This window comes from Phascolarctos cinereus, unplaced genomic scaffold (assembly GCF_003287225.1).
Source record: "Phascolarctos cinereus isolate Bilbo 61053 unplaced genomic scaffold, phaCin_HiC Scaffold_5;HRSCAF=322, whole genome shotgun sequence".
In the NCBI taxonomy this organism is placed as follows: domain Eukaryota; kingdom Metazoa; phylum Chordata; class Mammalia; order Diprotodontia; family Phascolarctidae; genus Phascolarctos; species Phascolarctos cinereus.
In genome coordinates this window covers 15,585,398-15,613,039 of record NW_027555958.1, presented here as the reverse complement: position 1 = coordinate 15,613,039, position 27,642 = coordinate 15,585,398, and the positions used below count along the sequence as shown (strand labels likewise).

Below are 27,642 nucleotides of genomic sequence, written 5' to 3'. Positions count from 1 at the left end.
GGGCTCTGGGTGCCTGCCAAGCAAATTTTTTGTTTTAACTAAGTCAAATTAAGAAAGAAGAACATAGCCAGGGCAGAGCACCTCTTCAAGACCATTTTGTACAATGGCTGAAGCTCAGGCCGATTGCTTGCATGAGGATAGATTTGCTCCCTGTAAACTAGACCAATGACCATTGCCCCCTCCCCATCTGTACCTACTGTGAGTACTGCAACTCTCCCGCCCTCCTTGAAACATTCGAACCTTCAGAAGTTTGAATGAGGGAATTTCCGTTGTCTTTTCTGGGAAAAGAGAAGAGGCGTGAACTCTGGGTCAGCTGGACCACAAACTTCAAAGACTTGAGAAGAGAAGTGTGAGAAGGAACAGAAGGAGGAAGCAAAGGAAGAGGAGGAAAAGAAGAAAGGGGAGGAAGAGGAAAAGAAGGAAGAAGAGGTGGAAGAGATGAAAATGGAAGAGATGGAAGAGGAAGGAACAAGAGATAGAAAAGGAAAAATAGAAGAGAGGGGAGAGATGAGAAGAAAGAACAGGAGGAGGAAGAAGAGGAGGATAAAGGAGAGGACATGGAGATGAAGGAAGAGAGGAGGAGGAGAAAAGCAAAGGAAGAAGAGGAACAAATCAAAGAGGAAGAGATGGAAGAGAAAGGAAGAAGACATAGAGGTGGAAAGAGGAGAAAAAGGAAGAGTAGGGGGAAGAGGAAAAGAAGGAAGAGGATAAAGAAGAAAAGTAAGGGGAGATAAGAGAAGAGAGGAAGAGGAGAAGAAAGTAGAAAGAGAAAGAGGTGGAAGAGGAGGACAGTGTGAGCATTAGCCTGGACTCCCCTGCATCAGAGAGCATTCCTGCATTGGGCAGCAGTTGTGTGTGACCTGAGTTCTGTCTCATCAGGAGAACTAGCCCATGTTGCTTTGTGGAGGGCTCCCAACCTCCCTGTTGCTGACTGTGCAGCGTTTTTAAATGTTTAAATACTTTATTTTTTCCCAATTACATGTAAAAGCAATTTTTAACCTTCGTCTTTTACAATTTTGCATTCCAAATACTCTGCCACCCTCTGACTGTGCAGCATTTTAATGTGACTTGGCATCTCCGAGCTGGGAAGAACCTTAGAGACCATCTAGTCCAGCCCCCTCATCTGACAGATATAAAAAAACAAAATTAGTGTGTACATTTTTTCCTTTTTATCCAAATGTGGATAAAGAGATTTTATGGTGAAATGTGGAATTCTGGTTCTCATTTTCTTCATATTTGTTCATATTTGTGGAGATGATTCTACTTTGGCTATAATAGGCAGAGCCTACATTGGAGTCAAGGTACTTCCTCTCACATATCAGCTGGAAAAGTGACTGGGAAGTCACCAAACCTCTCCTTGCTCCAGGCTACAAGGTGCCAAGAAAGTGCCAACTTGTATCGGTAGAAAGAGCTTTCTCACTGAAGTTCTCTGAACCAGAGGAATCACAGGCCTGGTCCAATAAACAAACAAACAAACAAATAATAATTGAATGAATAACAAATAAAGAGAAATAAATAAACAAGTAAATAGATAAATGATTGTTTCATCATTTTGTTAACTTGCCCATCATCCCTTAATCTTACAAGCATCCCTTACAAACTTTCCTAGGACCAGTTGAAGGACAGTCTCCTGGGAGCTCCACCCACCCTAGCATCACAAACATTGCGATGTTTATTGGAAAGAATTCTACAGTTAACAGCCATGTTGTGCAATGACTAATATTAATAGATTTAACCCTTCTTAGCAGTACAAGGATCTAGACATCTCCAAAGGCCTCATGATGGAAAATGCTATTCACATCCAAAGAAATAACTATGGAGTTTGAAAGCAGATCAAGGCATACTATTTGCTATTTTTTTCTTTATTATGTTTTGTCTCCTCTTTCTGGTGGTTCCTCCTAATGGTTCTAATTTTTTCTTACTACACCACTAATGTGAAAATATGTTTAATAGAAATGTATATGTATACCCTATATCAGATTATGCACCATCTTGGGGAGGGAGATGGAAGGGAGGAGGAGAAAAATTTAAAACTCGAAAGCTAATGGAAATGATTGTTGATAAATCAAAATAAATTAATTAAGAAAAAAAAGAAAGAAAGAAAGAATTCTAGCTGTAGAGTCAGCATACCGGGCTATCTCCTGGCTCCATCATTTATAGCTTCCTTGTCTGTAAAATGAGGACATTGGACTAGATGGCCTCTGAGGTCCCTTGTAGCTTTTGAGCTAAGAGCCTATGATCTTTCTGGGACTCAGTTTCCTCATCTGTAAAATGAGGGCATAGGTTCCCAAAGTGGGCAATACTGCCCCCTTGGGAGCATTGGAATGATGTGGGGGAGGGTGATAGTAGCCTCGGGTGCAACTTGAGGAATTGAATAAAAATAAGAGGGTGGTGGATGCATAAGTAAAGAAGATAAGAAAAATTTGGAAAAGCATAAGTACATGTTTCATCTGTTGTGTAACAGAGTTAAAGTTGTAGTGATTACATTATTTTCCAAATAAACACACAAAATGCAAACTATATATAACCAGTGAGTGGTCAAGTCTGCTGACAGGTCTTAACAAGCAAGTGTTGTCAGATGAACGTGTGCATTGTCAGGAAGTCCAGCATGCATCTACAGGAATATGTAATGACTTATTTATAATACCATAGTATATGGTTACACGATGCGATATTGTGTCATCAAAATTTCAATGCAGGAAAAAAACACAAATTTACAATAAATTATTAAATTTAAGATGCATCATTTTTTAAAAATATATATGTTTTTTGAAATGATGCAAATTTTTAAAAAATTGTTGAAGGGTTAAAAAAAAAGGTAGATTTCCAAGGGGGTGCTGAGTAATTTTTTTTTAAGTGGGTGGTAGGCCAAATAAGTTTGAAAACCTCTGGATTAGATTAGTCTCTGAGGTCCTTTCTAGCTCCTGAGCTAAGAGCCTATGATCAGTAGGAATATAAAAACTTTTTGCTTGAATAATTGACAGAGACATTCTAGATACTCATTCCAACCAACAAGGTGGTTGTAGGATGCTACACCATGGACTAATTGTAGGTCCACAATCATTCTACCAAATCCTGTGTGTTGCTTGGGCAACCTGCCTCAAGGCAGGTAAGCGCTGCAGAGATAGAGTGATGGGCCTGGAATCAGAAAGACCTAAGTTCAAATCCAACCTCAGATACTTACTAGCTGCAGAACCCCGAGCAAGTCACTACTTAACCTGTATTTGTCTCAGTTTCCTCAAAATGGGGATATTAACAGCATCTACCTCACAAGATTGTTACGAAGATCAAACGAGATAGTATTTGTGAAGCACTTAGCACAATGTCTGCCACATAGTAGGTGTTTAATAAATCCTTCCTTCTTCTCTCCCTCTCTCCCTCCCTCCTTCATTCCTTTCCTTCCTCATTCCTTCTTAACCTCCCTCCCTTCCCTTTCTCCCTTCCTTTCCTTTTCTTTCCCTTCCCTCCTTTCCTTCCTTCCTCCCCTTTTTAAGACTATCTCACCTGGAGAGTGAGAAGAAACTGGCTGTCTCTTGAGCTAGAAATCAGCCTTCTCCCAACTCCACTTTTAGGCAGCCATAGCTATTGGGGGAGCAGAACAGGCAAAAGAAAAAAAAAACCCTTCCTCCTCAAAGAGTCCCTACAAACCTAGCAGAGAAGAAGAGAGGGAGGAAGTCACTCCTTTTAAGATTTACTGAGTGGGCTGCTTTTCTAGATTCAATGGCCAATCCTCTTTAACCAAGTCCCATCCTAAAGTCCTTCCTCGCTGACCCCAAAAGTGGCCAAGGGAGTTTAGCTTTTTAAATCTGTCCCTCTGGTCATTTCTTATAGCACAATAATATTACATTACATTCATATGCTATACTTCATTTAGCCATTCCCACTTTGTTTCCATTTCTTTGTTTCACAAAAGGGAGAGGGATTGAGGACTTGGGCTGGGATTTCACGGGTGAGAAGACTCCTTCTACCAATGAAAGCTGGCACATTCTCTGCAACTTACAGAGAATGCTTCAGAATGACTTGCTGAGGGTCACAAAGCTAGTCGATGATCTTTCTGGCACCAAGGCCAATTCTTGTTGCATGCCATGCATATAACAAAGCAAATACTTGATGCAACCAAAATCCCTGCTAGAAATATTTTTGTTTATGTGGCTCCTTTCCCTCTTCCCTTGGTGTGTTCGGGGTATGTGCCAAGAAGCGGTTATTGGTTTTTGTCTTTCATTTTCAAAGAGTACCAGTGACATCATGGGGTGATGTCTTGACTCCTGAGTGAATTGGATTTAAGTGAGGCAGAGCTGCACAAAGTTGCCAGGCTCATTCTCTTCCAGAGTCATCAAAGTCCAGTCAAAGTCACTGCTCCAGCCCAGTGTCAAAACACAAAAGTCAGGATGACTGGTAATGGCCTGGGATGCAGTGGGTGACCTTGGCATCTTCAATGTTTGAGCATGCCATAACACTTATTTCAGCCAATTCATGGCCAGTGGAACAATTTGTTCTTATCTGCCCATTCTGCCAGGGGCGTTTCCCTAACTTGTCAACAGACTTAGTGCCTGTCAGTTATCCTCAGACTGGGTTTAGCCTGTCTGCCAAGATGGTTTAACTTTAGTGTGACCAAGTGTGCAGACTGTAGCTTCTTGGAGCCACAGGTGAGAGTTTGGTGACAGGTGGACATTAAAGGTGGATGAGCAGTGCTAAAAAGGGCTCAGCAAGACCTCTCATCAGGGGTGCTAGTACTCCCTGAACTAAGTAGGAGTATCACTGGCTCAAAGGGTATGCCCAGAGACTTCTGGTTAAGATGTTGATGGAGAAGCCCTGCTGCTTTTCCACAGAAACCCCAGCCAGTGTGAGCTCCCATGAATGGAACTGAAACCGACCAGCCAGTTCTCTGAGAAGTAGGGATTCCAAGCCTTCATGACCCCTAGTAACCAGGTTAGGTAGCTTAAAACCAGATCTTGTCCCTTACTAGTTGGAAAAGAGCTGTACCCCATAGGTCAAAGAACAAGAAGACAGCGCCCAGGTTGGTACTTTTTGGATCACTGAGGGGACAGAGGAGATGGGACTGAGCTGGGGCAGTGAGGTTAGCTAGTGGAATCTCTAGCATATCATTGTTGTTAGCCAAGGCTGTAGTAGGAGATGAAACCAGCTCCTATTGGTAACCACATAAAGAGAAGAAGGTAAACTCCAACCAAGGACAGGAACCTGCAGTGGACCACCATGAGGGTGGAATAGAAGCCGGGGTTGAGACGGAGGGTGGGGTTCAGTAGAACCAGCTACCCCATTTGGATCAATAGTGATAGAAAGCATCTAAGCCACAAAGCTTTCAGGACCAAACAAGATTATCCAACCCATCCAGAAGGGTAAGATGGCACTGGCCTGAGCACAAAAAAGGAAAAAATGTGAGGAAGCAGAAGAAAATGAACACAAAGGAGAAATACTGTGGATTAAGAGAAGCCCAGGAGGGAAAATCTGGAAGGAACTACAACTACTGCAAAGCCTCAGAGGGGGGAAAATGGGTTAGTCCTAAGGATTGTATGGAGTAACTAGAAAAACTGAAGCAAGAACTAAAACATGAAATTGGAAAAGACATGAGAGTTCAGGAGAAAAATATCAAAAGGAAAATAAATAGTTTAAAACAGAAGGTTGAAAAGTTTAACCAAGTAGTAGATTGCCTGAAAAATGGACCAAACAGAACTCAGTGACTTCATAAATCAATCAGAAACAATAAAACAAAGCCAAAAGATTTTTTTTAAAAATAGAAGAAAATATAAGCTAATAGCCAAAATGGCTGACATGGAAAAGAGGATGAGGAAAAAGAATGCAGGAATCATCAGAGTCCCTGAAAATGATCACAAAAGTTCCCCAAGCCCTAAACACCCTATTTCAAGAAATCATTATACATAAAAAGATGTGTCAGAATCAGAAGATTAAGTAAAAATAGAAAAAAATCTATCATTCACCTCTTGAAGGACAGCAGAACAGAGCGCGGAAGGCGTGGGAAGGGGAAGAAAGAAAAGGAAAGGAAAAAGAAGGGAATGGATTCTCTTCTTAAACCCTCTCCCTGCTCCTGCCTCCCCGATTACTATAGAGGGCAACATAAAACTCCCAGGCCCTCAGGCCTCAAAGAACCTTATCAATTCAGGTTATTATTTCTGTAATACAACAAATATTTATTAAACAACTCCTGGGGGCAGGACACTATGCTAAACATTGGAGTAATACAAAGTGAGTGGAGACAATGATCCATACCCCCAAGGGATTTACAATCTAGTGTTGAGATTAAACACTTGAATATTTAACTTTTCAATTTTTTTTTAAACAATCAATCATTGGTATAAGGAAGGAAGGAAACTTCCACTTGGGAAGGAAATTCTCACTCATTGCAGCCTGGCCCCTCCTCTGCAGCCATAACCTTACTGAATTGCATGGAGGCAGAGAGAGAACTGCCTTTCCCAGGATCACATAGGCAGTACATGTGAGAGGTGTCACTCAGTCAGTCAACAAGCATCTATTAAGCTTACTTCCTGAGTAGCAAGGACTAGGTTGTTCAATGCAAAGAAAGGCAAAACAGCCCCTTCTCTCAGAAAGCCTTTATTCTAAGGGGAGATGTGACAGGCAAATAACCAGGACTATATACCAAGCACATACTGAGGAGATGGGAGGCAAAAAATTTACAACGCAAATTATTACCTGGCAAAAGCATTAGGTACAAAAATGAAGTGCTTGGTGGGCTTTGGCATAATTTCATAGAGGCTGCAGCATCTAAGCTGGGCCTCAGAGGATGGCTAAGAATTCAACAGGTAGGGAAAAGAAGAAGTATCTTCTAAGTATGGCAAACAGTATCAGCAAAAACACGGAGGTGTGAGAGTATGATATATATGGTGGGGAGGAAAGATGCTTTCTTGCTGGACTGGAACATGGATATAATTACATGAAAACTAATCGTTATTATTTTATCTAGTCTAACCCCTGATTTCTTGGAGGAATTCCAAAGAAAAATAACTCTGAATTTCAGTTAGAGGTTAGTGAAAGTAAAGATGTAATTTTTTTTCCTATTCAAATTCCAAAGAATCTATCTGTGGTCTCCTAAGGGGTCTATGGCCTCTAGGTTAAGAACTGTAGCCTTGATGATGCCTAAGGTCCTTTCCCATTGTGAATCGTGAATCCTAAGACCCTAAAAGGCTGGGCCAAGGGTGGAGAACCTGTAGCCTAGAGGTCACCCATGGCCCTGAGGCTACAGGTTCCCCACCCCCGGGCTGAGCAAAAGTACCTATGGAGATGAGCTCCAGTTATTAGTGTACCTCAGCCTTACTAAGAGTCAACACTGTCACCTGACAGACAAAAAAGCAACACTCCGCTAAGGAAATGGTAAGCTGCATTAATAGAGATAGGAAGTCAGGAATGGGGAAGGTGATAGTCTCGTTGTCCTCTGTTCCAATCAATCTGAAAAAAAGAAGAAATTCCAAAAGAGAAAAGTGAAGATGGGCTGGTCATGGGGTCAGGGTTAAGGAGAACAAGTCTGAGTGGTCATTGGAATCCTCCGTGTTCAGAGAAAGACAGAAGGAGGCTTCAGTTGTCAATCAACATTTACCTAGTGCCTATTATGGGCCACATTCCAGGCGCTGGGGTAACTAACCACTGGGGACACAAATACAAAAAAGAGAGACAGTCCTTGTCCACCAAGAGCTTGCAATCTGATGGGGGAAATCCGAAACACAGAAGAAAGCTGAGAGGTGCAGGGGGGAAGGTCCTTAGAGGGTGGCCATGATGGAGAAGTCAAAGAAATGCAGAAAAGAGCTCAGCTCAGTGGGAAATGAGGAGATGAAACTGCCAGTGGACCTGGGCCCAGATGGGAGGGCCTGGGCTAGAGTCACACAGGATGGGGAGGCGTGGGGGGGCTGTGATTGGCACCACTGGAGGGTACATCCAGATGAATGGGGTCACAGATCTCTGTATCTGAGGGGGGTTTTGTTTATCTTCTTAGTAGCCTAGAAGGTGAAAAGAGTAGCTTTTTTTACCCCCATTTTGCAGATGGAAAAACAGAAGCTCTGAGTGGTTAAGACTTGCCCAAGGCACCAGAGCTAAGACAAGAATCCAGGTCATCTGACTCCAAGTCCTCCTCAACCAAGTCGCCTCTATGTCTGAGTAAACTTCCTGGTAGCTATAAATGGGGTGGTTAATATGAATTATTAATTATATTAATTAATTATTATTAATGATAAAAATGATGGTGATGGCTGGCATTATTTAGTGCTTTGAGGTCGGCTAAGTGCTTTGCAGATCTTATCTCAGTTGATCCTAGCATCAACCCTGTGGGGGTTGGGGGGGTTATTGTTATCCCCATTTTTTTCTTAGTAAGAGTCTGAGGTCGGATGTAAACTTTAAGGCCAACATGGTGAGAATAGGTGGAATCGCTGCATTAGTCCTCTGGCATGGTTAAATCAGTCACTGCTGAGCACGGAGGCACATAACCCAAAGGTAGTAGAGGAGATTGGGTTCTTTTTCTCCATCCCTGATTTTCTCTCCACTGCCCCCAGCCCTGGGCACTAAGACTTTGCCTCTCTGAGAAGTGTCTTAAGTGATCTTAACTAAACAGAAAAAAAAAAAAGGAGAAATGCAGAGCCAGAGGGTCCTAGATCCCACACAGAACCTCTAGCCTGTCATTTGCACGAGATCTCTGGAAGACCACACGCAGGCACACGCGGTGAATGGGGAGGCCTTGCAGGCTCAGTGAATGCCCAGAAGTCCAGCTATCAGCACAGGAGAAAGCAGCTGAAGTGAGGTGGGGAGCTGTCTCTCCGATAGGTTCCGCACCAGTCTTGAGTCTCACAGGAATGTCTCAGAACTGGCAGGGACCCCTAGTGCCACCCCCTCATTTTACAGATGAGGGAAATGAGACTCAGCTAGAGGCTAATCAGTAGCGGAGGCGGGATTCAAACCCAGGTCCCCTGTTTCCAAATCCCCTGCACTGACCCTTTCTGGCCTCCCAAGATCTTGTTTTACGATTCGTAAACCAGGGTGAAGCTCCAGAAGGCTATTTAGAAGAAAGTAGGGAGCCCGTTTTCTGGTTCTTTGGCTTGCTCTGGATATTTAAGGCGGTCCTGGTGTCTAGAAGTAGGGATTGTAAAGGAGAAGAGCGTTTACAAGAGATGCTTGGGGATGGAGGGATGCCCGTGTCAGACATCCTCAGGACAGCAGAAATCTTCAGGAGAGTAACTTCAGTGTCTTCTGTGCACCCCTCGTCTCCCCAGCTCCCCAGCAATGAAGTCAAACCAGAGAAGGGCTTCCCAAACCAGCCTGACTTGGTTTCCCGGTTATCGCAAAGGCGGCTCCAAAAGCAGAGACATTGAAGGCTGGTCAGCAGCCCTGCCGAAGTGCTCAGCTCCAGTGCCTGGGGACAGACAGCTCCACCTTAACAGTGTCAACTGGGGTTCTTGGACTGGGGATGGGAGGGGGGATGGGTGGGCAGAGAAGAGGGAAGATTGAGCCCAGCAGAGCGGGGTAGCAGCCAGCCAGAAGACCAAGGAAGCCAGCCCCTCCCTCTCCTCACTCCCACAGTCAGCTCCCCCCCCCCGGGCAGTCACTCCCCTTTTCTGGCTTTCCAGGGAGATGGAGAAGTGGGGCTAAACCTTGGGGATTGCGTGGGGGTAAGCCTCCCAGACGTCAGCCTCGGCTTACAAAGACATTCTGCCTTTTTTTCCTCCCATTCCTTGCTTGTGCGTTTTTCCTCCCAAGTAAGGGAATCAATTGGAAGACAGAAGAGCTCAGGGCAGGAGGTAAGGCTGCAGTCGGCGCTAGGGAGGGAACTTTGGGCTTTGGGGACTCTGGGGGACAGCCTCCACGTCGTGAGAAGGTTCTTAATGCAGCTTGGGAAGAGGAAGGAACCGTAGCTACCTAATGAAAGGGCAGAGACTTGGGGAGGGGAGACGGGGAGTGGGGGTGCAAGCTTTGAGATCGCTTCACCTGCAGCCTGACCCTCCCTCTCCCCCCACCCCCGGGGAGAGGCAGAAACCGTCTAAATGAGCTGGGGGAATCTGGAAGGGCTCTAGGAAATCATCGAGCCCGACTCCCACATTTTACAGATGAGAAAACTGAAGCGGATGGAGGTGAAGTGATTGCCCAAATCACACAGGTGGTAAGCATCAGAAGAGAGATTTGGGGCCGGCTCCTCTGACTTCGGGACTGGAGCGCTTTCTAGCGTGCCCAGCTGGGACATTCTGTAGCACTTAGCACTGAAACTAAGACCTAGAGAGGTGTTTGGGACGCTTCCCCCTCACCTGGGACCCCATACAACGAAGTGGGAAGGAGTATTCCCGTGATCCCAGCAAGATTCAGCGGGCTGCTCTGCAAGTGTGGAGGTCTGGGAGTCAAGAAAGGGAACCAGGTGAAGGGAGAGGGAGGTGGTAAGGAAAGGGGGAGGGACTCTCTGTTGGGGACACCTCAGCTGTGTGATGGAGAGGATCCTACATCTGCAATGAGAGCACCTGGGCTGGAACCATGAGAGGCAATTACTAGCTATGTGTTTTTGGGCAAGGAATTTCCCCTCCCCCAACCCCAGTTCCTCATCTGTAGAATGAAGGTATTTCCCTAGTCAATCTTGAAATTCACTTCCAGGGTCCTGGTACCCTGACTTTTCCTAAATTGGGGCTTCTGGGGGAAGTAACCTGCAGCCCCCTCTCACTGCTAGGGTCTGAGTTCCTAAAAAGAGAGGCAATTAGAGCAGCAGACCCTGGCCCAGTTCTCAGAGCTGAGAGGACAGAAGGAAGGGAGTGGGTGACCACGCAGGAAAAGAAAGGGTCATTCTTTGGAGGTGTAGGTTGATGTGAAATCGAATCTCTCAGAACTGGGGACAGTGACCCCTCCCCCCCCGCCCCCCAGAACCTAGTGTGGTGCAGTGGAAAAATGTCTTGGTCAGTGAGGCAGAGGAGCTGGCTTCAGTTCCCATCTCAGATGCTTCCTGGATGTACGACCTTGGGCACTTCTTTAACCTCTCTGTGCTTCAGCTTCCTCATTTGTGAAAGGAGGAGGTTGGACTTTGATGGCCTCTGTGGTGCCTTCCAGTTATAACTCCACAGCGAAACAGTATACTAGCCCTTTTGCAGGAGGGAACAAGAAGAATGTTCCTATTGGAGGTGGGGATTGATTGTTTTTGAAGTCAAATAACCAGTGTCTAATGGTTATCAGAGTAAGAGCCTGTGTGTGTGTGTGTGTGTGTGTGTGTGTGTGTGTGTGAGTGAGTGAGTGAGACTATATTTTGGAGAACTTTTATGACAAAAGACCTGTGTTCAAATCCTGGCTAGCTGTGTGACATTGGCCAAGTCACTTTCCCTCTGTGGGCCTCCGTTTCCTCCTCTATAAAATGAGGGGTCAGACTTGATGGCTCCTGAGGTCCCTTCCATCTCTAACTCCCAAGATCCTATAAGTCCTGCAGTCTCTGCCTCCTCTGAAGCCCAAGATCTTGCTACTTCTGAGGTTGATAGGGGAGGTTATGTGTCTTTGGTAGCCAGTGAGTAGATCTGGAGTCAGAGACAAATCAAGTTCAAATTCCGACCTTGCCATTTCCTACCTGTGTGACCTTGGGAAGGTCACTTTCCCTTTGTGAGCCTCAGTTTCCTCCTCTGTAAAATGAAAGATTGGACTTGGTGGCTTCTGAGGGCCCTTCTGGGATGAGATCTGCAATTCTTTCCTCTTTCATTTCCTCCTCTAAATCCTATGATCTCATGATCCTTCCCCTTCTAAATCCCTGATTCTATGACGTTGATGGTCCCTTCCTGCTCTACACCCGCTGTTGCTATGATTTCTGAGATCCTCTGAGCTCCCAATATGATGATTCTCTCCAATTTGCCTTGGTTGCTATGGGGCAGCCCCATGGAGATGGGAAAGTATGGGGCAGTGGGTAGAGTCCAGTGACCTGGGCTGTCATTCTGACACTTTACTTTTTTATTGTTGAGCATATGTTATGTTTTCATTATTGATGGCTCTGTGCCTCAGTTTCCCCCTTAAATGTAGTCAGCCTAGTTACTAGCTCAAGCTCAACTCTCTTCCTGTTTTCAAGGGCAACTTTGTTTAGGACAGTGAACAGGGCAAAAGGTGTGAGAAACTGTGTAACACTGTGCGTACATTATTTTAAAAAAAAGGTGGGGTGGATGGTACAAACAGAGATCTCTGCTCCAACCTAAAAATGGGGTTTCAACCTCCCACTACCCCCCTTCTGGCCTCTAGGAGTATGTCCTCCAGTTCAAAACAAGGGAAAATGGGGCTGCAGTGATGGGGGGGGATTTGTCGTCTTCGTTGATGTTGATTTTATTTATTCTTGTCTTTATTTTCATCAATAATTTTTGTTTTTACATGACCTCCTTTCTAAATATATCCTCCCCCTTCCCCTATCCAGAGAACCAGCCTTTGTAATGAAGAACAAAAAAAAAAAGGAAAAGAAAAAAAAGGCAGTTCAGCAAAAACCAATATATCAACCTTTTGTTAAGGAATATGTGTTAGCTCATACCCATAGTTCTGTGTATCTACAAAGAAAGAGAGGGGATGAATTTTCTCCATGCTACTCTGGGGTCTAGTTTGGTCATTATAATTACTGTGTGGTCATTATAATTATCTCCAGTATAAATTGGAGATAATCACAGAGGGAAAGCAATAGCATTAAAGTAGGACCAGGAAAGACTTCTTACTGAGGGATGGATTTTTAACTGAGACTTGAACAAAACCAGGAGTTGGAGATGAGGAGGAAGAGCGTTCCAGGAATGGAGGACCTCCGGTGAAAATACATGACTCAGGAGATGGGATTGTTGTGTGCAGGGAATAGCAAGAGGGCCAGAGTCACTGGGGGAGGGTTTAAGGTGTCAGAAGACTGGAAAGAGGAAGGAGCCAGGTTATAAAGGGATTTTAAAGTAAATCAGAATTTTATATTTGATCCTGGAGGCAATAGGGAGCCACTGGAGTTCCTTAAGGGAGGATATGATCAGACCTTCACTTTAGGAAGATCTCTTGAGGAGCTGAGTGGAGTTGTTCTCCGGTTTGTTTTCCTGGTGCCAATGATCTCATTCTACATCAGTTCATGGAAGTCTTCCCATGCTTCCTTGAATCCTTCTTATTGGTCTTCCCTCACAGAGCAGTAATCATCAGCAGCACATTGCTTCAATAGAGCAATTAAAACGTGCTGTGATGTGGGACATTGGATAGCATGGGGGGGGGGGGGGATGATTTTCTTGGTTTTGCTAAATGGCTTCCCCCATCTCCTTTTGGTATTTTTTGCTTTAAAGGGAAGTTTTCTGGATCTAGGAGGGGGAGGGATATATCAGGAAATTAGGAAAATCCATGAGGATGATATAAGAACAAAATATATCAGTAAAAAAAAAATTGAATCTACCATGAGCCCCTGACTTTGGTGATGGGAAAAGGATTGCAGACCTAGCCTGTATCTCTGAGCCATGAAGAATACAGTATCCTCACTGCTCAACCTGCCTTCTGCCCCCACCTATCCAAACAGGACCCAAGTCTTAATATAGCTAAAGTGACAGAAAATGGCTGCTGATATCATTGAGGGCAGGGGGGAGGGAGGAAGGGAGAGAGAGAGAGAGAGAGAGAGAGAGAGAGAGAGAGAGAGAGAGAGAGAGGGAGTGAGAGAGAGAGAGAGGGAGGGAGGGAGGGAGGGAGAGAGAGAGAGAGAGAGAGAGAGAGAGAGAGAGAGGAGGAAGGGAGGGAGAGAGAGAGAGAGAGAGAGAGAGACAGAGAGAGAGAGACAGAGAGAGAGACAGAGAGAGACAGAGACAGAGAGAGAAGGAGGAGGAGAGGAGAGAGGAGAACATATCTGGTGTCTGATACCTGTCTCTGTACCATATTACCTTAGGCAAGTCACAGCTTTCTGAACTTCAGTTTCCCCAAACCTTATGATTATGCAGCCACTTGGTGATTCATGCAGGGGACACATTGTATGCCAATCCCTGTGTGAGACACTGTGTATTCCTATACACCAAGGCAAGGACTGAGGTCCTGCCTTCAGGAAGCTTCAGTCTACCAGAGGTTTGTTATCATAGTATGGCTGATAGTACAGTGGATAGAGTGCCCAGCTGGGATTCAGGACCACCTGAGTTCAAATCTGGCCTCAGATTCTTACTAGCTGTGTGACCTGGGTCACTTAGCCCTGTTTGCCTCAGTTTTCTCATCTGTAAAATGAGCTAGAGAGGGAAATAGCAAAACACTCCAGTATCTTTGCCAAGAAAATGAGGTCATGGAGAGTCAGACATGACTGAAAAATAACTGAACAAATGTTATCCAAAAGGAGCCAGCCAACGTCCAGAATAAGGTTTGCTTGACGTCGTGTTTTCTCAGAATCACTAACATTAGATGATGCATACTTGTCATCCTGTAGCTTTCACATTTCAAGCTAGGGCTGGGTGAGCACTTGTCTGTGCCGTGGTGCGGGTCTGATCAGGCAGGGGCCGAGCAGCTTCTGAGGTCGCTTCGAGCCCTCTGATTCTGGGGTTCGACATCTCAGAGCTCTCAAAGCACTTTGACATCCATGGCCTGCTATCTCACAGCAACTGAAAGGGAGTCAAAGAAATGTGGAAGAAGGTCCACTGACTCGAGAAGTTATTATTGGATAAAAAGGCATCCCACACCCCCTCTGAGTCCCAATGAGGAGGGAGGAAATTTGGTTATTAGGAGAGGCTAAAAAGAAATAATAGAGAGAGGAGGGGAGAGAGGGAGAGAGAGGGAGGGAGGGAGAAGGAGGAAGAAGAGGGAGGGAGAGAGAGAAAGAGAGAAGGGAGGGAGAGAGGGAGAGAGAGGGGAGGGAGGGAGGGAGAAGGAGGAAGAAGAGGGAGGGAGAGAGAGGGAGGGAGAGTGCTTTAAGGTTTACAAAGCATCTACATCTCTGAGGTGAGTATTATTGTCCCCCTCTTGCAGAAGGGGAAACTGAGTGTCAGAGAGCTGAAGTGCCTTTGTCATGCAGCAGATGGGCCTTGGATTTTTCACCTATAAAAAGAGCTGGTTGGACTGGGTGTCCTTCTCGGGGTCCGGGACAGACCCCCAGAATTTAGCCCAGTACCCGGCATAAATGCTTGTTGACTGAGTGACTGATCGAACCTGGGGTCTCTCTTAGCTCCTAAATCTGTGATCTTGCCATCTCATAATCTTTTAGCTTCCTGGGCCTCAGTTTCCTCAGTTGTAAAATAAGAGAGTTGGTTACTGAAGTCCCTTCTGGCTTTAAATCGGCGATCTTTATGATCGCTAGAGAAGCAGCTAGCTTCAAAGCTTGGTTCAAGTCCTGCTGACGATTCATACAAGCTCGGTGACCTTGGGCAAGTAACATGACCTGTGCTCTGGACCAGAGGGGACAAGACCACCATCTGTGACTAGGAAGCCTCCTGAAGGCACCCCAGCCAGATTAAAATGCAATTGGGAAATAGTTAACAAAAGAAATACAAATACAGTAAAATACAGGTAATAGCAACATGTAGTTTTCTAGTCAATACATGCCTGCAGGGGATCCTTATGCAGGACTTATCGGCCCCCATTTCTTTCTGGGTTTAATACTACTGGTCTAGACCAGTCGTGTCAAACTCAAATAGAAACTGGGAATCAGAAAACCACAAATAAACATTATGTTGTATAGTATTTAAAATTAAAATATTTTAATTACTTTAAAAATTATTTTAGGTTACATATTTCCCAATTATATTTTAATCAGATCATGATTAGACTTGGTAGAGTTGGCAGTGGTGGTCTCCAGGGCCTGGCATTTGACCCTTCTACTCTTCTAGACCATAAGTTGCAGAGAAGAGTTCTGCATTGCCAGCTTTTTCAGTTGGAAAATCCCTGAATCAATGAAATCACAGGTCCCTCTCCTGTCCCTATAATCCTTAGAATCTGGATTCTCACCACCTACCATCAGTTGGGCATGTGACCTTGGGGAAAGCCTCGATGGGCCTCAGTTTATCTCGTCTCTAAAATGAGGTCGCTGGATGACCTCTTAAGATCTCTTCCAACTCTTAACCATTTCTAATGCCCTGAGCTGTTCTAATTTTCCTGGCATGATAGGGATAGAGGTATATTTCACAAAGCAGCAACTTTGAACTCTTTTTGAGACTCTTTGGTGAAGAGGGAGTCTCTGATGGCTACAGGCAAAATCAGAGCTAAACTATATTATAGCCTGGTGATCCCCAGGCCAGTTGACAAATTCCAGACCTACCTCTGTAGTTCATCAATTTAGCCAAAACTTTATCTGTGTGGTCTGAGTGGGACCCCCACCTCCCACCCCAATGTCTAATGCTGTTATAGCACAGGCAACATTGTACACACAGGAACCCATTTTTCACTTGGTGATGGGTGATCTGATGCAAAATCCACAGGCAGCCAGGGATCAGGAGGTCACTCTGACCCTTAGAAGCTCAGATGTTTGAAATACTTTAGTGTGAATATTTTCCCTAAAACTATGTTACATTTCTCTTTCCCCATTCCTTGAGAAAAAGAATGCATCCCATTTCCCAAGTTGCATTTGCAGCCTCTGGTTTTCAGGCAGGGAATTACAGTATCTAGAATTGGTCCTAAAGAGACTCTCCCTTCTGCCCCTCATTTTACAGATGAGGAAACTGAGGCTCAGAGGCATAGTGACTCGCTCAGACAGGTAGTAAGCATCACAGATGGGATTTGAATCACTACTGTTTTTCCCATAGTACCAAGCTGCAAAATGCATCCAATGAAGGTTCAAGGACTCAGGGCTGGACGACCTAGAGGGAACATAGCTAAGGCTTTTGTTGGCTTGTTTCTCCAGTGGACCTTTCAGGGACGAATAAAGAGCTCTAAGTCTTCCATTCCATTAGACTCCACCCCCGAATGACATCACAAAAGGAGCACCAATGCCCAGAAGCCCAAGCCCTACCTTAGACCTGCAGGAGGGCACCCCCTCCCCCCCTACATGATCTGCCTGGTGGTCTGATAGTCAGAATATTTGCCCAAACTTTCCATCAGGGTTTGGTCAACCAGAAAACTAATAGAGGTGCCCAAAACAGCAGCCAGTTAATTTTTCTGGCAGATGGAACAGGTCAGTACTCTGTCCATTAGCCAGCACTGCCCCTCATCCTTAAATGGCCCTATTTACTGAAAGATCGATGTGTCCATTTTAAATCCCTTTCAGGCATACTATTAAGGAGAACAGAGGACGTAGAGTTACATCCATCTTATGAAACTCACTGCCAAAAACAAACAAGGCATCTCTTCAAGGAAGGAGAGATATCTCTAGCAACTTTCAGGTCTTGAGCTTGATAGGACAACAGGGGAAGGAGCCTTGTGGTAACTCAGCCCAGGGCTGGTATCAATATATGCCCAGTGGGTGGGCCAGGGTGTTAAATTAATTTATTCAAGATCAAAATGCCTCTGTGTGTGTGTGTGTGTGTGTGTGTGTGTGTGTGTGTGTGTGAGAGAGAGAGAGAGAGAGAGAGAGAGAGAGAGAGAGAAGAGAGAGAGTGCCAGAGAGAGAGACAGAGAGAGGAGAGAGAGAGAGAGGAGAGAGAGAGAGAGAGAGAGAGAGAGAGAGAGAGAGAGAGAGAGAGAGAGAGAGAGGGAGAGATCAACACAAAAGATATCAAAGACCCTTGCCCTCAAGGAACTTATGGTCTAGCTAGGAAGACATGATCCACACAAAGAAGAATCCAAAGTGATGTTAGACCGTGGGAGCCTGGCTATAAATACCGAATCACAGGACCATACCAGGGAATACCTAGAGCTAGAAAGAACCTCCAAAACCATTGAGTCCAATCCCCTCATTTTACAGATAAGGAAAGTGAGGACCGAGAGATTAAATTACTTCCCCAAGTTCACACAATTTCAGAAAAGGTAAACATCATTCTAAGATAGGGTCTCTGGGATCAGGAGAAACTGGTGGGGTTACTTTATGGGGAAACTCTTCAGTCATATCTAACTCTTTGTGATTCCATTTGGAGTTTCCTTGGCAAAGGTGCTGGAAGGGTTTGTCATTTCCTTCTCCAGCTCACTTTACAGATGAGGAGACTGAGGCAAACAGGGTGAAGTGACTTGACTAGGGTCACACAGCTAGTAAGTGTCTGAGGCCAGATTTGAACTCAGAAAGATGAGTTTTCTTAACTCCAGGACTGGTGCTCTATCTGCTGTACCACCCAGCTGCCCCATAGGAAAACTAAGGCAAAAAAAAAATGTGGAGTTGAGAGATCAGAGAAAGGGGAATGCATCCCAGATCTGCTTTATTCTCCTTGCGTGATCTGGGAGCCTTGGTTTCTCTTTTTGTAAATGAGGGGGTTAGACTGGATCAGGGGTCTTCACTTTCTTGGTGTCATGGACTTCTTTGGCAGCCTGATGAAATCCAAAGGACTCTTCAGAATTGTGTTTTCAAATGCATGAAATAAAATATGCACGATTAAAAAAGAAACTGATTCCATTGAAGTACATTGATCATAGTTTTTAAAAATTTCATGGACCCCAGGTTAAGAACCCTCAAGTGAAATGATCTCCAGTGGCCTCGTTTCTGTAAAATTTGTGCCATATGATCAAATAAGGGTAACGTCCTGAGCAAAAGTACAGATGTAGAGAACAGGGACAAGTAAGGTTTCTTCATTTTAAAAACATTACCTTTTGTTTTTACATCCCCCACATTTCCTAATATGTTTCTCCTCCCTTTCCTCCCTTCCCTTCTCTTCCCATTCCCTTTCCTCTCCCATCCCTTTCTTCCTTGCCTCCCCTTTCCTCTTTCCTCCCCTTCCCCCCAACCCTTCCCATGGCCTTCCCTTCCCTGGATTTCTATTCCCTTCCCTAATGACTGCTCCTTATAACAACAGTACAAAAAGAGGAGGTAAAAACCAATTCATTCAAAACTAACCCACAATCACCAAGTCCAATATTATCTGTTGTGTTTTTCACTCATCATCCTCTCTGTTAAGAAAAGAGGGAGATGCATTCTCACACCTCTTCTTTGATGCCAGACTCGATTATTCTAATTTCACAGCATTCAGTTATTTTAATGTATTGTTGTTGTTTCCATTTGCATTATTGTAGTCAGTTGGCTATATTTTTTATCTGCTTATTTCATTTTGCATCAGTTTATATAAATCTTTCCATGCTTCTCTGTATTCATTATATTCACTATTCCTTAAAATGCTATTTACACTTAAGTACAACTTGTTTGTTGCTATTAAATTCATTCAGTGCAATCTTCATGACCCCATGGACCATAATACTCCAGACCCTTTTATCTTCCACCATCTCTCAAAGTTTGTCCAAGTTCATGTTTGTTGTTTTCATAATACTATCTATTCATCTCATCCTCCGCTGTCCCCTTTTCCTTTGTTTATCTAGTTCCTTTGTTTCTAGGTCTTAGTATTTTATAAGAAATATTTTGGTGTAGGCAGACCTTTCTCTTTATCATTGACCTCCTTGGCATATATGTCTAGCAGTGGGATTTTGAGTCAATAGATATGAACATTCTAATCACTTTCTTAGAATAATTATAAGGAGATTTCCAGTCCAGTTGGACTAACCCTCTGCCCCACCAATGGTGTATAAATGTACCTGTCTTTTCACAAGTCCCACCAAGATTTGCCATTCCCATCTTTGTCATCTTTGCCAGTTTGCTACATGCTCCTCATTTTTTAAAAATTATGGCTAGTTAGTCATATTACATGAGCAACAAAAGACAGAGCACGTGTGAAGTGCTCCAATCAGATAAGACTTACAACAAAGTTCAACGATATATGTGTTTGTCTTAATCATATTACATGATAATTAGTCATAAGTGGTTTATGTGAATAATTATAATTAGTGTTACTTTTAGTCTTTCTCTTCTCTCTTTTTACTTTGTCACTATCTACAAACAGGATCGGTGTTGCTAGTTTCCTCTGGTATAACAAAGAGCTTAGTATTCATCTCTCATACATGCCATTGCACTCATAACAGCTAGTGCTGTCTGTGCCTTCATCTTCCTCCTACTCCAGCCTCCATTCCTTTACCCACTTAGTCCCTCTCCTGTGCCTTTTCCCCTTCCCCACCACCACAGAAGTTCTTGAGTCTCTCTTCCATCTGGATGTGATCCATCCCTCATTCATCCAACCCTAAAAAGCAAGTCATGAGTGTCCTTGGTACTGAAGGTCTAGAAAGAGGAGAAATTCTGGGACAGGAAGCTGTCAATGGTCAGGCTACCACATGCCCCATACAATGGGGGAAAGAGTAAGATACCAATTGAGGAAAACAGTGAGTGTCACAAGGCAGGGGAAGGGATGGAAAACAAGAATTAATTTTGAATCCTTGGCCCCTGACAGTCAGAAGGAAAGAAGAGGCTAGCAGCAGTTGGAGTGGAGTGGCATCCAAAGGCTTTGGTTGTGGACATTCCATTTTAGGAAAGACCTAAGCAGATGTGAGCACGTCCAGGAGGGAGGGACCAGTATGATAAAATAAGGTCTATGAGAACCAGCTGAAGAAAGTTGGGGTATTTAGCCTGAAGAATGTCTGTAAAGTAGAATAAGGATCATACGTGTGCATATTTCAAGCTGGAAGGGACTTTAGAGGCCATGGAGTCCAACTCGATCGTTTTACGAATAAGGAAACTCAAGCCTAGAGAGGTTATGTGGCTTACCCATTCTGAGGCAGGATTTGACATCAGACCTTCCTGATTCCCATGCGCAATGCCCTGGTGACTATAGCATTTTTGTTCACTCATTTTTCAGTTGTGTCTGACTCTTCATGACATCATTTGGGGTTTTCTTGGCAGAGATACTGGAGTTGTTTGCCATTTCCTTCTCCAGCTCATTTTACAGATGAGGAAACTGAGGCACACAGGGTAAAATGACTTGCCCAAGGTCACACATAGCTAGTGAGTGTCTGAGTCCGGATTTGAAATGAGAAAAGTGAGCCTTACTGACTCCAGACTGGCACTCTGTGCCCTAGCACCCCTAGTGGGCATTCTGCCTCTCATAGAGTTGAGAAAATTCACCTCTCCCCTTTAGCAAAGAGAGGAGACTATGACTGAAGGACATCATCTCTACAATCACACATGATTGGTTTAACTGAACTGCTGTTACGCCTCTTTCTTTCTCTTATTCTTTGTTAGAAGGAACGATTGGTGTGTGGGGAGAGAGATTCAGAAACCAAGGTGATATGAAACCGAAAAGAACAACAATAACATTTTTTTGAAAATTAAAAGTTAGTTAAAATTAAAAATAACAGTGGGAACAAAGGATCAGAAGGTCTGTCAGGTGGAAGGTTGATTAGATTTCTGCTTGGCCTCAGAGGGCTGGACTCAGAACAATGGATACAGTTGCTCAAAGGGATTCTTGGTGCTTAAACCAGCTCCGAAGTCGGTGAGGTTGCTCTGGGAGGTAATGAGCTTCTTCTCACTGGAGGTATGCAAGCAGGCTCAGGGTTACAACTCATCCAAGGGGGCATAGAAGGACCTCTGGCTCAGGGGCAGGTTTTAATAGGCTATCTCTGAGGTTTAGGTGAGCCTGAGTTTTCTCCTCTGGAAAACGGGTAGAATAACTGTCAATCCCTCTCTGTTTTCTGTCTGTTTTCATGTACTCATATACTTATGTGGTTTCCCTTGGCAAAATCGTAGTAAGCTCCCTGCGGGCAGGCATTTTTGTCTTTGCCTCTCCAGTTCTTAGAACCAAGCAAGTGCTTAATTGACTGATACCCTACTTTGCGAGATTATTCTCAAATAAAATGATCTATGTAAAAGTGCCTTGCAAACCTTGAATGACCATATAAATAACTATTATAAGAGGTGAATAGACAAACCATGAAATGGTCTTCTGGGCCTGCGTCCTGCTAGAGAGGCAGCAGCGGGTGATTGGCAAGATGGACGGAGTCAGGAAGACCTAGCTGAGGTGTCTTTGAGCCCTAAATCTGTGCTCTTATGACCCGCCGTCACTTATCTAACCACTCTGGGCCTCGGTTTCCCCATTTGTAAAAGGAGGGTGTTGGGCCAGATGGATGGAGTCAGGAAGACCTAGCTGAGGTGCCTTTGAGCTCTAAATCTGTGCTCTTATGACCCGCCGTCACTTATCTAACCACTCTGGGCCTCAGTTTCCCCATTTGTAAAAGGAGGGTGATGGGCAAGATGGACGGAGTCAGGAAGACCAAGCTGAGGTGCCTTTGAGCTCTAAATCTGTGCTCTTATGACCCGCCGTCACTTATCTAACTACTCTGGGCCTCGGTTTCCCCATTTGTAAAAGGAGGGTGTTGGGCCAGATGGCCTCTGAGGTCTCTTGCAGCTCGGAGTGTCTTGCGTTCATTCTACCCTCCTTTGCTGGTCCTGAGGATGAAAGACAAAGGGGAAGGTGGGAAGGAACAGCTGGGGAGGGGGGTGGGATCACGGTGGGGTAGGCTGCTGCAGTTTACCTCTTCCTGGTCCAGAACCAGCTCACCCAACTAAGATTTGACTCACAGGCTGTTCCAAACTCGAGCTTTAACCTGATGTATTTTGGGGGGCCGGGGGGGCACGACAGGGGTGGGGGGTGTGGAGATCGCCAAACCAGCACGTGGCTGCTGCTTGGTTTCTATGTTGTTTGGTTTGATTTCTGTCCCGTGGCAGACAAGGCCCGGCTCAGCAGGGCACAGCCTCCCGGGCTCTGGCTGCAGATCTTTCCTGCATCCACTTCCCAAGTGCATGTCTGGCTCAGCAACGAGCTCCAGTCTCCTCAGGAAGATGTCTTTGTTTCCCCCTTGTTGGGGGATGCCTCTTTCACCCAGAGCTTAAAATAGCACATGTTCCATGTCCTCCCCATATTGCACATGTTATCACTCCTGCCCATGGAAAAACAGGGCGGGCATGCCTCATGCTGGGGAAGGAGACAATGAAAATCCTAACGACACATTTATATAGTTACATTGCACGCCCAAGTCTGAACAGAACTTTCTTCACTGCAGCCCTGTCAAGAAGACAGTATGAAAATTATGTCCTTAGGTGGTAAAGAAGATAGAGTCAGGAAGACCTGAGTCCAAATCCAACCTCAAACACTTATGAGCTGCGTAACCCTGGGCAAGCCGCTTCAACCTGATTCACCTCAGTTTCCTCATCTACAGAGTGGAGACGATAATAGCACCTGCCTCCCAGAATTGTTGTGTGGATCAAAGGAGATAATATTGCAAAGCACTTAGCACAATGCCTTGCACATAGTAGGCACTATATAAATTATCTCAATAATTAATATTAAGCAAAGGAACTGTCTCTGAGAGGTTGCCCATGATCGGTCCACAAGCATTCATTAAGCACCTACTAAGTGCCAGGCAGTAGGGATTCAAAGGCAAAAGTGGCCTTGAGGGCACTATATGCCCGTATCAAAGAAATTCATGAACACAAAGCTACTAGGGTCTGAATCGAACCCAGATTTCTTGTGACATATTCATGGCACCACAATGCCTAGAGTATATCATTGAGGAAAAACAGTAATCAAAATAATGATAACCATTCATGAAGCATCTACTCTGTGCCAGGCACTGTGCATACAAAACATTTAAAAATATATAGTTCCTGCCCAGAAGGAGCTTACATTCTATCAAGGAAATTCTTGAGTACAAAGCTATTAGTGTCTGATTTGACAGAAGCATTGCCTAGAGCAGGAGTGGACCTTTTTTGGTATCATTCCCAGACCCCTTTGGCTGTCCCTTGAGCTCTATGGACCCCTCCTCAGAATAATGTTTTAAATGCAGAAAATAACATACATAGTAATAAAGGAAACCAATGTTATTGTATGCAGGGTTTTTTGTCCCATAAAAACAAGTTCATATACCCTAGGTTAAGACCTCTTGGTTTAATGTATAATATGGGAAGGAAAATGGTAAGTAATTAATTATTCAGTAATCATTGATTAAGCATCTACTATGTGTCAGGCACCATGATAGGCACTGGAGATACAAGATCAAAAAGAAAACAGTCCTTGACCTCAAAGAACTTACAGTCTATTACAGAAAACAATACATACACTTATAAATAAATTCCTGAAATGTAGCACATTCCCCACACCCCCAACTGGGCACCCATAGGTTGAGTCTTAGAGAGTTGCCTAGGATATAAAGAGGTTAAGTGACTTGCCCAGGGTCACACAGCCAGTATGTATCAGAGATGAGACTTGAACTCTGGTCTTTCCAACTCCAAGTCCAGTTTTCTATCCATTCTGCCATGCTATATCTATATATTGGTATAAACGCATGTGTATATATATGAATATGTGGACTAGATGGACTCTCTTTATATATACATTTATGTGCATATGTACACACACACCTGGGGGAGAGAGAGAGAGAGGAACAGAAGGAGAAAGAGACAGAGAGGAGGGATGGGAACAGAGGAGAGCCAAGGATGAGGAAGAGGAGAGAAAGAGAGGAAGGAGGGAAAAGGAATAAGGGGAGAGAACGAGGAGGACAATGATAAAGGAAGAAAAAGAAGAGGGGAGGGAGGGAGGAAGAGAATAGATACAAGGTAATGGAGGAGGGGGAGAAAAGCTAGCAGCCAGGAAAGTTGGGAAAGTCTTCACTTAGAAAGCATTACTTGAGTTGAAAACAATAAAACAATTCCTGCCCTCAGAAAGCTTGTGTTCTAATGGAATAGAGGAGCAGGATTAGGTTGGTTCTTCTTGGCTCCAGAAGGCATGCTAAGTAGAAGAAATGGGTAGGAAGTTCCATGGAAACACACACATTATGAAAGATTTTTGTTAAAAAAAAAAAAAGTGCTTCAGCAAAGCCAGCCTTCTGGTTGATCTCTTGCCTCAAGCCTCTTCCCATTCCCTCTGTCCTCCACTTAACTGTCAAAATGATTTTTTTTATCAGTTGGGATTAAGTGACTTGCCCAGGGTCACACAACTAGGAAGTGTCTGAGGGCTCATTTGAGCTTGAGTTCTTCTCATTCTAGGGCCAGTGTTGTATCCACTGTGCTACCTAGCTGCCCTGAAAAATGCTCTTCCTAAAGTACAGACCTGTGTGCATCACTCCCTCCTACTCAGTGGTTCCAGTGGTTCCCAATCACCTCTGAGATCAAATCTAAAGTCTTCTGTTTGACGTTTAACGCCTTTCATAACTTAGCCCCTCCTACCTTTCCTGTCTTCTTCTGCCTTACTCCGCTCTGTGTATTCTGTGATCCAGGGCACTGGCAGCCTTGGTGACATTTCATCTCCCGAGTCCTGGCATTTTACTGACTGTCCTCCATGCTTGAAAGGCTCTACGGCTTCATATCTATCGCCTGCCTTCCTTGGCTCCCTTCAAGTCCCATCTTCTCTAAGAAGCTCTCCCCATCCCCCTTAACGCAAACACCTTCTTTCTATTGATTATCTCTACTCTATCCTGTATGTAGCTGGTTTGTACCTAATTGTTTGCATTTTGTCTCCAGCCTTAGACTGTGAGATCCAGGAGAACAGAGACATTTTTTACCTTCTTTTTGTATCCCTAGCACTTAGCACAGTGCCTGCCCATGGTAGCCACTAAATAATTGCTTGTTGACTTGGAATACCGACTCTGTCATTATTGTAGGAGGGGCAGCCCTCCTCACACAAAGCACTTAGAGAAGTGTCAGGCCTTGCTCAGTCAATGCTTGTTCAGTTGACTGGAGCTTTGGTCATAGGCTAAAGAATTTTAAGAGATGGAAGGACCTTTGAGCTTCCTAGACCATCCCCTTGGTTTACAGATGAGGAGACTCAGACACAAAAAGGTCAAGTCATTTCTCCAAGGTGACATAGTCAGTTCTTTAGAGCCATCTTCAGTTTCTCCAGGAAGCAAGTCTGCTTACGTTTCTAAGTGATGCTCTCCCCGACTGTCTCCTTCAGATGGGCATTGAGATAGGTCTATGACCACACCTTAATGAAGGGAATGGTCCTACTAAATCCCCACCAAATCCTGTCTGTTTTGTTAAATGCTTTTATCAGTGATTTGGACACAGGCTGAGATGGCCTGCTTACAAGTTTGGATATGTGGGTAAGACGCCAAGGATGGCTCTGAGGTTGAGAACCTAGGTGATTGGCAAAGGATGATGGTTAGCCTCAAGTGAGGGAGGAAAGTTCAAAAGAAGAGAGGAGGAGGGGGTTTGGGGAAAAGATCATGAGTTCTATTTTCAGTGGGTTGATCTTAAGACAACTTAAGAATATCCACTTTGAAATCTCCACCAGGTAGTTGATGATGAGGGGACTGGGGCTCAGGAGAAAAATTTGGGCTGGGGACATAGTTCTGTTAGCCATCAGCAAAGAGGTGATAATGAAATCCATGGAGCTGATAAGATCCCCAAGTGAGAAAGTTTCGATAGAAAGAAGGAGATGGGCCAGGACAGAGTCTTAGAGGCACCCACTGTTAGGGGGTATGACATAAATGATCAACCAGCAAGGGAAACAAAAGAAGTCGGATGGATTTGAGTCAATATAAGCTGAATGATGTGGCTACTAAAAAAGCAAACAAACAAACGAAAAAACAAAATCAAAACAACCAAAAACAAAAACCAACTGATCTTACTTTGCTTCAATAGAAGTACTGTGTTTAGAACAATGCAGGTAATAATCCCACTGTATTCTGCTCATATTTATGTGTGTGCTCCTTAAAAGGACATTGACAAATTGGAAGCAGGATAGTGGGAACTAGAAGGTGTGTCAAATGAGAGACACTTGAAGGCATTCAGTATGACTAGCCTGGAGAAAACAGACAGCTTAGGGGCAGTCTGACAACTCTCTTTAAATATTTGCAAGGAGACATGTAGAAGAATGATTAGCTCTATTCTATGTAATCAGAAAAGTCAAAAATAGGAGAATAAATAGAGTGAAACAAGCCAAGCCAGGAAGATCTTATACACCATGATCACAATACCGTAAATGGAAAGATAACCCACAAGACAATGAGCACAAGAGTGCTACAAAATTGGAAAGACCAAGCTTGGCTCCAAAAACTAGACCTGAGAAGAAGCTCCTCCCACTCCTCCTGGGGAAGGAGGCAGGTCTCCCGGTGTAAAGTATTGCTTAAATTAGAACATCCGATTTTTTTTCAGTGTGCTTCTGGGTTTTACTTGTTTTCTTCTTTTTACTTTCTTTTTTAAAAATTAGTTGTTATAAGAGATAGCTGTCTGGGAGGAGCAAGGGAAGAGAGACAAGGGGAAATCTAGTCAATATAAAAATGAAAGATATCAATAAAATCTATTTTAAAAGACCAATTATGTCCAAAGGGCAGACCCACTGATGTTAAACAGCTTCTGTGGATGCTGTTGGTAATCTTTGATACCTTTAAGTTGCACTAAGATATTGGGGACACCCTGCATTTCTAGGAAATCAAGTTGAGGGAAAAATGGACCTTCTTTTGGAACATGATGTGCCTTGCCCTCCTTCACAACATGGACCAGGCAGATTTACGTGATGCAGGCCCAGAGAATGACAGCTGCTTTAGAAAATGTAGAAAAATAATCGTCCTCAGACCACCCCGGAAATCACTTTACATCCAATTACCTCTCAGATGCAGTCAGAGAAATAAAAACCAAAACTCTCCATTCATACTCCTTGCGTACCAGACAAAATGGACTCTTCGATGCCATCTGAACACTACGTTTTATTTCCTTCCTCTGTGCCTTTGCATGAGCCATTCCCACCACCTGGTATGTCAGGTTTCTTTTGAGCTGCTTCAGTTCTGTCTGCTTTGCTCATGGAGCACAGC

General features: G+C 44.2%; 1 protein-coding gene across 1 annotated transcript in view; it reads left to right on the top strand.

Annotated features, from left to right (window-relative positions):
- The first annotated feature begins 9,591 nt into the window (after positions 1–9,591).
- DGKG (diacylglycerol kinase gamma) overlaps positions 9,592–27,642 on the top strand; it is a 141,936-nt gene continuing 123,885 nt past the window's right edge. The window contains exon 1 of the mRNA XM_078155432.1: positions 9,592–9,773. The gene's annotated coding sequence lies outside the window, so the exon portion shown is untranslated. The remainder of the gene's footprint in view (positions 9,774–27,642) is intronic.